Below are 13,764 nucleotides of genomic sequence, written 5' to 3'. Positions count from 1 at the left end.
TTTATTTCCTTTGTACCTTTTTAGCCTTGTCTGCTGTCTCCACGTTCAATGAAATCTTGAAAACTTATTATCCAGGAGATAATGAATTGTTAAAAATCCTCTTATGGACAGTGTTCAGAGCTCAAAAGACAATTCAAAATTTAAAACAACTCTTAGACACAGAGTATGGTTAAGATTTGCCTGCAGGGGTTCTTGAATTCTCTGTCCCAGTAGGAAAAAACCCTGAGCCCCTGAAGTGGTGTCACAGGCTGTGCTTGCCTTAATGGTAAGCAGAGTTAAAGTGATAAATCTTGTTTCAACTGTTCTAGGATTTATACAGGAATCAGCACAATTAAAGCAGAGCCTGTTTGGCCAACACCTGCTGAAAAGGCCTCATAGTCCTTGCAACTATGGGATTTACCCCATTACTTACACAGCTACTGCAGAGATTACATTAAGGTATCTGATTAACATGGTATTGACTAGAAGGAGGTCATGAGCTCTTTAAAATCAGAGGGAGACAATAATTGCTCTTTTTTTTTCAATTTTACTTTTTATCTGAAGTATTTAATTGACTTTTAATCCTCTGTTAAGTATGTCCACTGAATACAGCCTAACACATATTGTTTGCTACTGAAATGGATGCAGCAGCTCCTCAGCTGCACATAGAGGCATTGGAGTATTTTTGGCTAAGAAATGAAGGCTTTAGCATTCAGTTACTGTTCATGTAACTTACACTTATTTGTTTACTGTGTTTTCCACAAAGTGTTGCCAGGAGACTTTGCCAGGCTTATTTTCAATCATGCACTAAACTAGACTCCATCAGACTGTGTGCTTCCTCCATCAGTGCTCCTCTGCCTTTATCTTGTATTAAAAACAGCTAACACCCTGGAGAATAAAATATATTATTTGAATGGCTGAAAAATTGGAACATTTTCTTCAGAGATGACACTGGGAAATGAAATGCATTTCTTGTTCTGAGTAAGAACAATAAAAAGCATTTCTTTTTTGTTTACTCTTGTATTTAGTATTTTAAACTGTAACAAAGTCATTATCATCGTATTACAGAAGAACTTGGATATGTGATCTGCATCTTGCTTGTTTAAATGAATAGTACTCTGCAAAGCTAAATTCTGCTGCTTTCCTCCTGTAGATAATTTGAATCACATGACTTGATTACAAAGCAAGATGAGCAAGGTTTAGGAACTGAAGAACTATTTGGGCCATTGCATTCTTCTTGCAGGGAATTGAAACAGCACAGTTTTGAACATCTTGCTGCTGGAGGATTTTCATTAGATTTAATCAAATTTCAGGTGTCATCTGTATAAATTTAACTATGTGGAAGTTTGTGAATACAGAAATACAAGTTTATATATATGCACATAAGCCTACTCTATTAGATATTAATCCTAGATATTCTATTTATTGTTAGTAGCATTTCTTTATATTGCAAAATTCTCTGTTTCGTGTGTATTTATGTTGTCAAATAAGGACAAATATGAAAGTTAGATTATATTAAGCACTTAAAAAGCCTTGCAAACAAACAAAAAACCCCCAAAGAATTTTAAATAGCTTTATACCTTAAGAGGTGCTGTTCTTGCTCCACATCTCATCTATCTTGCCTGCTGATACACAATTTTGTCTTGGGCTTGATGACCTCTGAGGATGCCAGATGCTGTTTTGAAAAGGATTTTTAAGTCATCAGGGACAACTCAAATGATATTTTTTCAAGTTTACAGAAGTCATTAAAACCTAAACTCAGGTGAGTTAACAATTGCACAAAATTAAAATTCATACAAACAGAACAGCAAAGGAGGACATTTCACACGTAATGAATCAGATCTAAATACGCATCTGATACCACTGCAGTTTGCTATTTTCTTTCAGGCACTACTCCACTCCAAAACCATGCAGGATGTCTTGGTATTTATCTTGGCAAGCATATTCAGTACTAAATGTATACCTCACTATATTATCTTGACAATATAGTCAGTACTCAAGCTGCTTTTAGATTTTCAAACTGAAGGTATTTCTCTTTGACCAGGCTGCATCATGCACGTAGCTGATGAAGAAAGATGAACATTTGACTCTAGTTACTGAACAATTCAGTTTCCAGCCACTGCAGAGTTTGAGTGTGTCTCATATTCTGATGCTGAGGACAAAGCTGAGGAGACTGAGGGTAAAGGTTTTGTGTTCCAACATCTAGATAGGGAAGTGGAGGAAGAGGAGGTTTGTAGTATTCAGCCTCTTCCCAGCAGAGCTTCTAATGACAGGTTGCACCATCTATTCTGCCTGCATATCTAACCCTATGCAGAACAAAAATGAGGAAATACTTGCTAGATGATTGGCAAGATGTTTGCTAGCAGTGTTGACAGTAGCTATCTTTCTGATCTGACACTTCACTGATACTGTGTGTTTGACATGTGGGAGAATTATTTACAACTCTATCAGAACTGGAAAAATGGTTGAAAGAGACATCCAAATAGTAGAGATTGTTGCCTCTTTTAAATTTAATTTTATAATACAAAAGGCACTGAGTGGTGGGGTTTTAATATATTTAGAACTGAAAATATTTATGTTGCTCATGGTTGGTGAAATGTAATGCCACAGAAATTCCCAGTTTTAAAATGCTGGCTTTTTAAAATAGACTAATTTTCTGAGCACTAATGGTATTTTTTGTTCATAGAATACAGGTAAATAAAGAGAATGAAATCTCATACTTCAATAATTGTTGGAAGGGAATCAATTTAAGCCCCTACCTCTCCTGTAGTTGTGTGTACAAAAGGAACAGTGAGTTGCACAGCTGCTGAAATCTGCTCTGTAGTACTGGCTGTTACAGGCCAGAGCAGAATGTCAGGAACTTAGGTGAATCTGATAGATCTTATACTGCAGGGTCAAATGTTCCTGTTAAGAAGTGAACAACAACCACAAAAAGACAGAGTATCTTGCACTACACTCACTAGTGCTGGCTGTTCAGTATTCCAGCAATTGCACAAGTGCCAGTGTAGTCTCAATTTTCTTGTATCAGAAGCAGCTGGCAATGCTAAACTTTTGTTATCATCTTCACTTTTGAGGCTTTCACTGTGCTAATTAGCATGACTAATTAAAGATAACTGAATTCCCTGAGGTTTGTTGCATTTACATTTTAGCATTAGAATATTATTTTTCCACAGAAGCATCTACTGGAGTTTTTCCTGAGATATAACTGCAGGGCATTCTGCTTAGACATTAACACAATTAATTTTTCATGGTTTTTCTAACTAGCTCATCTTTAAAAGTAAGATTTTGCAATACATCTGTGTCTAGTAAATAGGTCTTTTTGCAAGGGTTAATTTATTATATATCTGTCAATTTCTGATTTTCAGAACAGAGGTCTTCATAGCAAAGCATTTTATTGTTTAATTCTTTATGGTTTATTTCTCATCAGTGTACTGTGTGTTTGGATCAAGCAGCTCTCACTGCCTGTGGAGCATCTTCTGTATGACCCAATAGGTGCAATATTTCTGGTAAACTCAGCTCTGGTTAATTCATGTTCCATGTGTTACTGTGATTTGATGTTAGACTGTACTTTCAGTTCTTCATATTTGAAAGTCATTAAGATACTTCCTGCTTGACTTCAGTGCCATTGCTTCATGTGTTTATTTGCTTATTGTTTAATTGTAAAATAAAACTTTACTTCTGAGGATATTTAAAAGTCATCACCCACTCTGCACTAGGTATGAAGTAATCTCCATTTCCTGGCCTTAATTGTTGCATAACACTGCAATGCACAGCGTTGGAACAGCTGCAACATCCTGACTGAAAATTCTGCATTATGTCTGGGGAGGGAGTGTGGTGTAATCAGGCCAATATTCTGTCCTTGAGCACCCTGCAGTGTCTGCAGAACTATACAAAACATGCCAACTTCAGACAGGAAGGATTATTCATTGGAGGAAATTTCCTGGGTAACCCAGCCAGATGTAGAGTGGTCATTATGAAAGGCTCTTGCTAGGCAGTAGCTTTATCTAGCAAGCTGTTTTCCTGCAAACAGAGATTTGATGAAAGATCAGAGTGCCACACCTTGTGCATAGGTGTGGGAAGAATATTTATCATTGTTTGGTTTGGTACCCAAATGACGTTGCTGATTTTTAATTTGCTGAGGTGATGAGCAGCCTGACCTCTGTCTCAGAGGGCACAAAGGCATACCTCAAAATTAATAAAAATCTTTATCATGGAGTGTCTTGCTATCCTTTTCTATTTCCCTTATGCTTTAATGGCTTCTTCCACAGCTGTTGCTCTCATTTTGATTCCCTGTGGTTCTCAGGGTGCAAAATATACAGCCATGTACTCCAATAACTGATAGTTATGTTTTGCTGATTATTTTGGCAGGAATGCTTGTACAGCTGCTTTTCTTTCATAAAACATCCCTGGGGACTGAAATCTTTGTTCTGATGACAGTGAGAATGTTTTCAGCTTGTACAGAAGTCAGGTGGTTCTTCTAAAAGCACTGCACTAGAGCCTTTTAGCCTACAGAATTTGAATATACCAACTGTGAGACTGTTCATAACATGGCCATCCTCTAATGCTTTATGATTCCCTGAACAAAGGTGAGGGGTTAAGTTTTTAGCACAGCATCATCTTCCTTGACTTTTATTCTCCTCACAATGCCACAGCCCATACTGTAGGAACAGTGAAAAAAAAAAAAAACAAACAAAAAACTAGTTATGCCTCCTTAGCAGAATAAAAAATTCCAAGGTGCCACTATTGGATGAACCAGGAACAGATATAGGTGATATTTGGCAACTGGAAGCATTAATTAATTTCTCAGATGAGATAAAAGAAGATGCAGATGATGACAGAGAAGCAGTGGAACAGGTTGTTCAGGGAGATTTTGCAGTCTCCAGCCTTGGAACTGGATAAAGCTTTGAGTGAGCAACCTTATCTCATAGCTGACTTTGCTTGGAGCAGGAGAATAGGAAAGAGACATTCTGAGCTCTTTTCCAACATGAATTGTCCTAGTATTGAAATTTTTCTGAGATCAAGAAAAGCTTGAAAGTGTCTAGCATCTCACAGGGTCCATAAAACCTGCCACAGTGTATCCTAATGTTTTACCAGCAAGATCTTCCTTTAATCCATGACCCCTCTTTCCAATGAGCCTGCTCACATCTCCTGCTTCTGTGAGATGACCTATGTGGAATGCTAGTTAAACCCCATTTCCCTTATTTACTGATCTGCCATGGACTCCAACACAAAGATTGTACTTACCAGTTGGCCCCAAGGCTGCACCAAAAATTCTGTTTGTCTTCTGTGAAGTTATAGTGGAGAGAGAGAACAAGGACAGTGTGTACCATATTCTTATTTGCAGTATACCTTATTTTCTTCTGCATGCTTACCTACTGAAATTTAATTCCTTACTTCTTCCATGCTGACAGTACTGAGATCAATTAATTGTTTTTCTTCCTTTCATGCTTTTATCACACTGTTTGTTTCGACCTGGCCAGTGAAGCCACTTCCATTGTTCTACTTCAGCCATTCTTTAATTTCCATGTTTTTCTAATACCTAAAATAAATGGCTTGCATCTTGCATTTCAGATGTTACTGTTACTCACTCCACATTTCCTATTGTCCCCTCTGATCCTGCAGCTATGAGCTTTGCTGTATGGCTGCACAGTCACTGCTCTAACAGCTGCACTTCATCTCACAATTCCTGTGCAGACTGCCCACCAAAAAGATGGTGCATATCACAAAGCACACAGCAAACGCCTGCAAGGCATGCAGTGGGGAGAGGGCTCTGAGGAACCTTCAGGGAAAGTGATGTCACTAAACTTAGCACCACTTTACTCATTACACCAGGATCTTCTTTCCTGGGGGAACTGCAGTAAGGTCAGACACACTGGATATTAGCTGGTCAGTAGATTTTTGATTACTATATATATGTAGTAACCAAGTAGGTCAGGAAAAATACAGTGGTAGCCTCAATACTTTGTCCATGTGCTCTGTGTCCTGAGGAGCACCCAGTACTGTGGACACTGTACAAACACATGTTTTAGGTGTTGCCAGTGTGACAAATCATGACATGTCAGTCCTGCAAACTGCCCAAACTACCTGCAAACTTTTTTTTTTTTCCTTGGATTTTAAGAAGGGCTCAGCATCCTGCCACAAAGGAACTTGACTGGTACCACTGTGGGTGGAGCTCATTTTTAGTACAGTAGATCTGTAAACTCAATTACATATTTTCTATAAAACCTATTCCCAACAAATAGCCAACAACATTAGTCAGTTGATATAGTATCATCTGCTTATAATGGTCAATAATTTAATATCACCCTGCTCACCATAACATCACTGTTCCACGCCTCCTCCTCCCTGGTCTCTCTGCAGAGTTAAACTTCATGAAGTATACATGTGGTGGAACTAATTAGCAAACTAATTGAATGCTGTCTCCATTTTCAAGTTTTCAGAATACTTGACTGGCACTCATTAATTCAACATTTTAGTGATACATAGAATAATCCTCATTCTATAGATAAGAAAATTGGAGGGCATAAAACTAGACATGCCTGCATATGACAGCACTCTGAAATTACTGTGCAGGACACTATTCATCCACAAATTTTAGGAGACTTTAGAAAATCTCTCCCTTTTTACAGCACAGGAAATTAAGACAAAAAATGCACTTGTTTGGAAAGACACAGAAAATCCCTGTGATAGAACAAAAAGTAGGCTGACCAGTGGATTCTCACTCTGCAGACACTGAGCTGCTGCTGAAACTTAAAGGAAAATATGACAAGCTATTGATATGCTTTTCCTGGAGTTGGGAGCTTGTGCAGCATGAGTTCAGCATTGGTACCAGTAGGTTTGGCAGCATAATCTTACCATAAGCTTTCTGAGCATGTGCCCTATTTTTCTAGCCAGGCACTGTAGCTGCTGCTCAACGCCACGGTGCCAGAAGGAGACTGGAGGGAGAGACAGCATTAGAGATAGCCCCAACATCAGTGACAGACCCCCACGTGGGGGGAATCCAAGATGACTGGGATTACTGGTTAGCACACTGCTATATAATTTCATTTTGGTATCAGCAGGGAGAAAGCAGACAGTGAATTATCAGCGCTTCCATCCAACTTTCAGTTAAGCCAGTAAAGCCACAAAAATATCCTTGTTTTTCTTTCATACTCACATGTGGTGAAGATTTAGATGCAATGTCACTTTCTGCAACTTCTCACGTCATGTTATATGTGGTGTTCTTGAAAAGTAGCAATTGTGTTCTATAGTTTGGAGATGCAGCCTGTATTTTTTAAACTAGTTGTTATTTTTTGTTAAATTAGTACAACTTCTTGTAGTTTTTTACAAAACCTATATGTGTCCTTGGTTGTGTTCCCATCTGAACAAAGATGTCAAATTATCTTGCAGAGATGTCAAATTACTTTTCACTGGGTTGCCTTGAACTACAAATGTATTAAGCTATATAAGTAAACTTTGTCTCAGAATTTAATAATAGCCTTTTATCAGTCTTTCTAGCTCTCCTTAGAACTAAAAATATGGCTTATTCACTGATTATGTAGAGGAGAAACAGAAGTGGACTAGTCACTTTATTAATGTGGCATATCTGGTATTTCATGTACTAATTCATACTGAATCACTGACTTTTCCTATATTAGATCATGATAATAATATACTTTAGTCAGTGGCAGACCTGACCAAACTCAGCAAATCTTAATTTTCAACAAACTAAAAATATAATTCAAAATATTTATGAAATAATTTGTTTGAATAATTTAGAAATAAACTTTATTTCAGCATGGCTACTGCGTTTTCTCAAGTGAGCTTTCTTCTGTTACGCAACACTTCCAAATGAGGTCAAGTTGTGATTTCATAGATAGTTGAATCTATAAAACTTGACACACAAAACCTTAAGTAGATTCATAGAAAAGACAGGCATATTAAGTTGGATAGAAATTGCAGTTGATTTATGGCACCCATAAAACACCAATGGCCTAACAGATAAGACTGTTTTGCCTTCCTGAAACACTTCAGTCTCGAGCAGAGGAATTGTTAGGGCAAGTCAGACTGTGGTGATTTTTATAAATATATTTAATAATGCAGAATTTCAACAAACACCTGTCATCAACAGTTTACTTTGATGCTAAGGTAGGAAAAACCCTTAAAAATGGTCTTAATTTCAGAGAGCTGATGACCAATGCTAAATATATTTGTCATATATACGATAATTGATAGTCCCCTGTATATTATTTACACTTGGAATCTAATCTGACAATCAGTTGGGCACATGATTAGCTGATAAATAGTTGTACACATATGATTTACTTGAATCAAATATTAACTAAACACAGAGTATAATAATAGGTGAAAATAGGTAGAGAAGGGAGTAGATGGCAATAACAAAGGCCAATTTCTTGCTTGCTCTCTCTAAGCATAGACCATTTTTGAAGCAAAGGAATGGACAAATCAGCTCAATGCCCTCCTACTGTGAATTTGGCCTTTCATCTTCAAAGCCCTTTCCAAACGTTTATTAATTATCTTTACAGCAGTCCGTAAGGCTAATAGATAAATAGCTGCCTTCTTGGGGGAAACTGAAACACGAAGGTGGAGCCATTGCTTGGCGGCCCTGGTGAGTCAGCACGGCACCCAAGATCAAAATCCAGCAGGGGCCGGCGCCCGCGCTCCTGGGCGCTCGCTGCAGTCACTCTCTTTCGTGGTCTTGTCCTCCTGTGTGCCAAAGACTTGATTGTTTTGTTTTGCTGGTTTTCTTCTCATTTGCCTTCTGCTTCCTGCAGGCCTCACTGGAGATCAGATCATGTGCAAATTGGCAGGTACAGTTTTCATTTTTCTTTCTTCCCTCAGCCTTCCTACTTAAGTAAATGCCCAGCCTTCTTGTCCCCTTATGCCCTATCCTTGGAATGTGCATTTTTGAGAAAGTAATAAACCTTGAATTGACTGAATCTTACATTCTTTAATTTGACATATCAGAGCATAATGATGTAATTTTTCTAATTAAATGGCTGTACCTAAAAAATCACAAGAATGGATCTCATGTCTTGAATCAATTAATGAAATACTTCTTTTGATTGTTTCCTATAAATCTCCAAGTCTAGGTTCCTGTACAAAATGTTAAGGATCTCAACTGTTTTATTCCAGTGATTCCCACAGCCTATAGCCATGTATTTAACTATCTAAGGAGTAATGGTTGTGAAGACAGGCATGTTCCCTTGGACAATTTGGAATGATTCTTACCTTCTTAGTCAGTACCTTATCCAGTTACAACTGCAATTCACTACCAGAGCAGAAGCTTACAGATCATAGAGGCCTCATTTTGTCCTTTCAGACTGCCTCCTAAAAACCAGTCAGGTTCCCCACTAAAACTCCATCCAAAGGTTCTCTTGGCTCCAAGGGATCATCCTGGAGCAAGCTGGCCAAACTCAGACCATGTAAATTGCTACTAAGTGATAGCATTTCAATTGGTTGTTTGTAGAGGTTTCCAGTGGAAAATGCTGGACACAAAGACTGCTACAATCTGAAGTAGATTTGGGAAAATTGAAGGTGGCTCTCAATCTCCCTGGACCTATGTTCTTCCCTGTAGCTGCTGTAAAACTTAGTGCAGAAGTGCTGCTGAGTCTCAGTGTAGAAAGATTGGCAAAGTACTCTGAGAAAAGACAAAAGTTTGTCAAACATGTGCTGTCCTGAAGTTACAAAAGCCTTACAAAAGTAAGGTTATTATAGAGTAAGAATTTGATCTGTTTTTCTAAATTTAGACATCTCTTACCATCTGAGATGACAGAGGCTGTCCTGTCTGCCACTCAATTAATACACCTGTAGAGCTCAGGGGCTTTCAGGACCTAAGTTGTAGTTTGCCATTTGGATGTTTTAGTTTCACAGGATCTCTTGAGTTACATACCTATGTTTAGCAACTTATTTTGACCCTACATAACATGTAGTCACTGTGAAGTTTTTCATCTAAATTAATCACTGTCTTGAAACTTGTTATGGACAAAGCATAAACAAAACACTTGTTTTGCAAGAGGAGGTATGAAATTGATTGCTGGCAATAAGAATGTGGTCAAAACAGAAAGACTACAGAAGAATGGAATTCACAAATGAAAAACCTGTGCTCCTCAGGATGGATGTGAATATTGTGTAAATAGACATTAGTTAGAGGTTTAATTGTGACAACGTTGTCTCTCATAATTATAGGTTACAACAACTCTTCTGTTTGCTCGCAAGGTTAAACACATCACAACAATGCTTCTGACCATGTCTGACATCCAGAATTGCACCTTCACTTAAGAAACATCCTCTGCCTGTTTATCCTTTATAATTTCCCAACCACTTTGGAGCCCTATACTTAATTGACTTTGGCATGGATTCTCATCCTGAAAACACTTGGAAGCACGTGCATAATTAATGTTTGAGTATTTCTACTGAATACAGTAATAGGCAGTTATATGTTTTAAAGGACTGAAGACATAATTAGTGAGCAGCCCATAGATTTAAAAGACTACTTGAAATTTACCTTGAAAAGCAACTTAAGTCAACCACTTCTGCAGTGAAGCAAGAGCCCTCCCTCAGCCCCAGCAGAGGTCAGAAAAAAAAAAAATCAATGTACTGTATTAAGCCAATTTGAAATCCTTTGATCTTGCCATTGTTTTATGTTTTCTGTGTGCAAACCCATGTGGTGTAGTTTAAGAATTTAGCTATTATACATCTGTTCTTGGCAGTACCAGTAATATACAGACTTCTTCAGATTTTTTTCCTTCTCCTAGTTGTTTTAAGTTGTTTGAAAATATTTTCCCTTTTTCCTGACATTAATGTGTCAGGAAAGGATTCTTGTTACCTCAAGACTCACGTGCCAGGCTTCATATGACCAGGACCCCATGATATTGCTAACTTTCCATATCAGTTCCCTTAATTTATTAATGATCATTTCATCCATTTGGGAGTGCTAGCCATAATAATAGGGTGGAGAAGTATTAGATAACAGCAAGTTATCAGCCATATGTGTGTTTTCTTGTTAGATGATTAAGGGTACTGAGTAGATTTGTGCTTAAGATACTTAAAAAAATAAGAGCTCTGCAGAAACAGGTAAGCCACGTTTCCAGCTCTGCTAGAACAGGGTTTGCACAGAGCTGAAACTGAGGGCTAAAACCTCCTCTGGGGACAAAGGTTTTGAAAAACTTTCTGTGGCAGAGGAGTTTGTGTCCTGTCCCTGAACACACTACAGAAATATATTTCTGCTAGCAGATTCCACAATCCATTTTGGACATTGCAGGGTCCAAATGGCAGTGTCTCTGGAATATGATTCAGGCCCTGTGTGTTATTAATGAAACAAAGAGAGTGCTTTCTGTGGTATTATCTTAACTTTCACTTCACATTAGTTAGAAAATTAACAAAACAATATTAATATGAATGTTCTTATTAGGGCCCTTATAAAAGACTTTTCAGAACAAACTGAATTTTTCAGGTTTTGGGTTTTTTAAAACTTTTAAATTGATATTATGCTTGCCACCCTTAAAGAGAATAGCCTGAAGATGGACAAAGCTTTCTGTGGGAACAGCTTTCCCTGTCTGTTAGTTGAAGTTTCCTGTGTTAGTGAAGGCATATACCATCAGTGACAAGAAGGTATCTGATTGAGTCTGATGGGTAAACTGTTCTCTGAAAGCTAAGGTTAGGATTTATGAGAATTGAAGGCTAAGTAATTGTAGAATGATGACTAATTACTAGATGATTATGTTGTCATTATTATTGTAAATAATCAATATAGCACTAACATCAAAGGGTTACGGTAATGACATTGCAAAGGGAAAAAGACTGGCTTATTATTCTTAATAAGATATGGCAACTTAGTTAATCACTGTCTAACATCAAATACAGGCAGGTGGTAGTGTGAGGTTTTTCTGGTACTCAGAACTGTGTGTCAGACTCATCTCTGCAGGTTTTGCTAAAGATGTACTTGGCTCAGTGTCATGCCCCAGTGCAGAGCCCTGTTCACACAGGGTGCTGTATATGGGTGAAGGGCTCTACCTGCACCATTGATGGCTACACAATTGATGGCTGTTGAAGTGCAGGTTATTTGCATAACTCCAGAACAGTTCATATAAATGATTTTGTTTGTTGGCATATGCTTCCTTCACCACGTCATTCTAAGTACATCTTGTACTTTATGCTTTCCCTTCCAAAAAATTGCTTTCAAGTTGTGGCTGGTTTGAACATAACTGTATCTTGGTCTCCAAAGACAAACATGTTTTTATAAAGACTGTTCTGGAGACACCCAGAAACAGAAATTGATAGTGCAACTGAAGCTCTGCTCTTTTCCTGCTGTGGGATCACTGATACTACAGGTTGTTCAGTTCAAGCTAGTGGCAGGTCAAAAGAAACTTTTATTCCCTGATTCACTTCTATTCCAAGAAGTTTTTCAGCCATGTCTTAAATCTAGAAATGTTTTTGTTTGGTCTTTATTTCATTGAAATCAATGGGAACTAAATATGTGCCTGAAGTTAAAAATGTGTTAAGTATTTTCTTGGCATAGAATCAAAACTTTCCAGAAAGTTGAACAGGGAAATCAAAACCTGACTGCCTTAAAGAGGTGAACCATTACCACCAATAGGAGTTATTTAAGAGAAGGATAACTTTTACTTCTAACAGTTGCTTTTTTTTTAAGGGATACAAATACTGTCTGACTTGCTTTCATATTTGATTTTGTTGTATGTATCAAAATTCCTTAACAATTAGCTAAAGAATAAAGGCAAAATTCATAGGTATTAGAAGGCTGTGGGAAAAATAACAAATCCCAGCTTTTTCATATTGCATACTAAAATACACAGAGGAAACAAAATACTGTTTATTAAGCATTCTTTTATTGTTTAGTAACAGAACAATGACACCCGATAGGAGATGAACTGCAGTAAGTTCTAATGAAGAAAACAAACCAAATGAGCTAAAATTGCAGATAGGCTGTTATCTTACCCTCCAGACTCATTTCAGTCCCTTCCTCAACACAGTGTTCCAGTTCAAGTAAATAATTCCCTCTCTTGAGAGTGGATGTGCAGTATGATATAGGCAGTTAGCATAAATGTTACTCTTGACATTTGGGTGCAAAACATCCACTTGTCCCTAAGTAGATGTGGTGACTTCTTTTCTTTTAATTACTTTTTTCTCATTTGGTACAAGATGTTTTCTTTATTTGAGTTTAGGGTACAGTGTTTTCTTATGACTGAGAAAGATTGGACAAAAGGAGTCTCTTGTTGAAACCAGTTGTCCTATAACATATGGCATAACATATAAGGTATTATTTAAGTTGTTTTGGTCACTAGTCAGGCTATCACTTATCAGTTACAAACTTTTAGCTGCTCATGTGAACACAGAGCTGGTTCAGCTCCCTGAGCTGGAGTTGTGTAGAAGCTAGATAGTTTTAGCTTCTCCAAACAATGCTCTCAATTCTGAATTTGCTGGAGGTTCTGCATTGTTTTCTCACAAGAGTTTGTCACAGGAGCCTAGCTCTGGTCCTGAAAATAATGATTGTTTCAGGTTAAAATGACTGATCTGTCATTTAGCCCTGAGAGACAGGAGCTGTCACTTTGAAATCTGAATGTAACAAATCCCATAAGAGCATCCCACTGTGGATCCTAGAGAAAGTGGGAGGGAGTAGATGTCTAGTTAATGACCATTAGTAGGTATAGATGTTCAGATTGCTAACATGTAAGTGACATGAACAGGTCTGGAGTAAAACCTGGGAGACTTTTCTATCCCACTTCTGCCTTTTTCCCTGTGCAAGAGCATTGCAAACTTGGAGTG

This window comes from Agelaius phoeniceus, chromosome 7, assembly GCF_051311805.1.
Source record: "Agelaius phoeniceus isolate bAgePho1 chromosome 7, bAgePho1.hap1, whole genome shotgun sequence".
In the NCBI taxonomy this organism is placed as follows: domain Eukaryota; kingdom Metazoa; phylum Chordata; class Aves; order Passeriformes; family Icteridae; genus Agelaius; species Agelaius phoeniceus.
The sequence above is the reverse complement of the archived record's forward strand: the minus strand, read 5'-3'. Positions refer to the sequence as shown.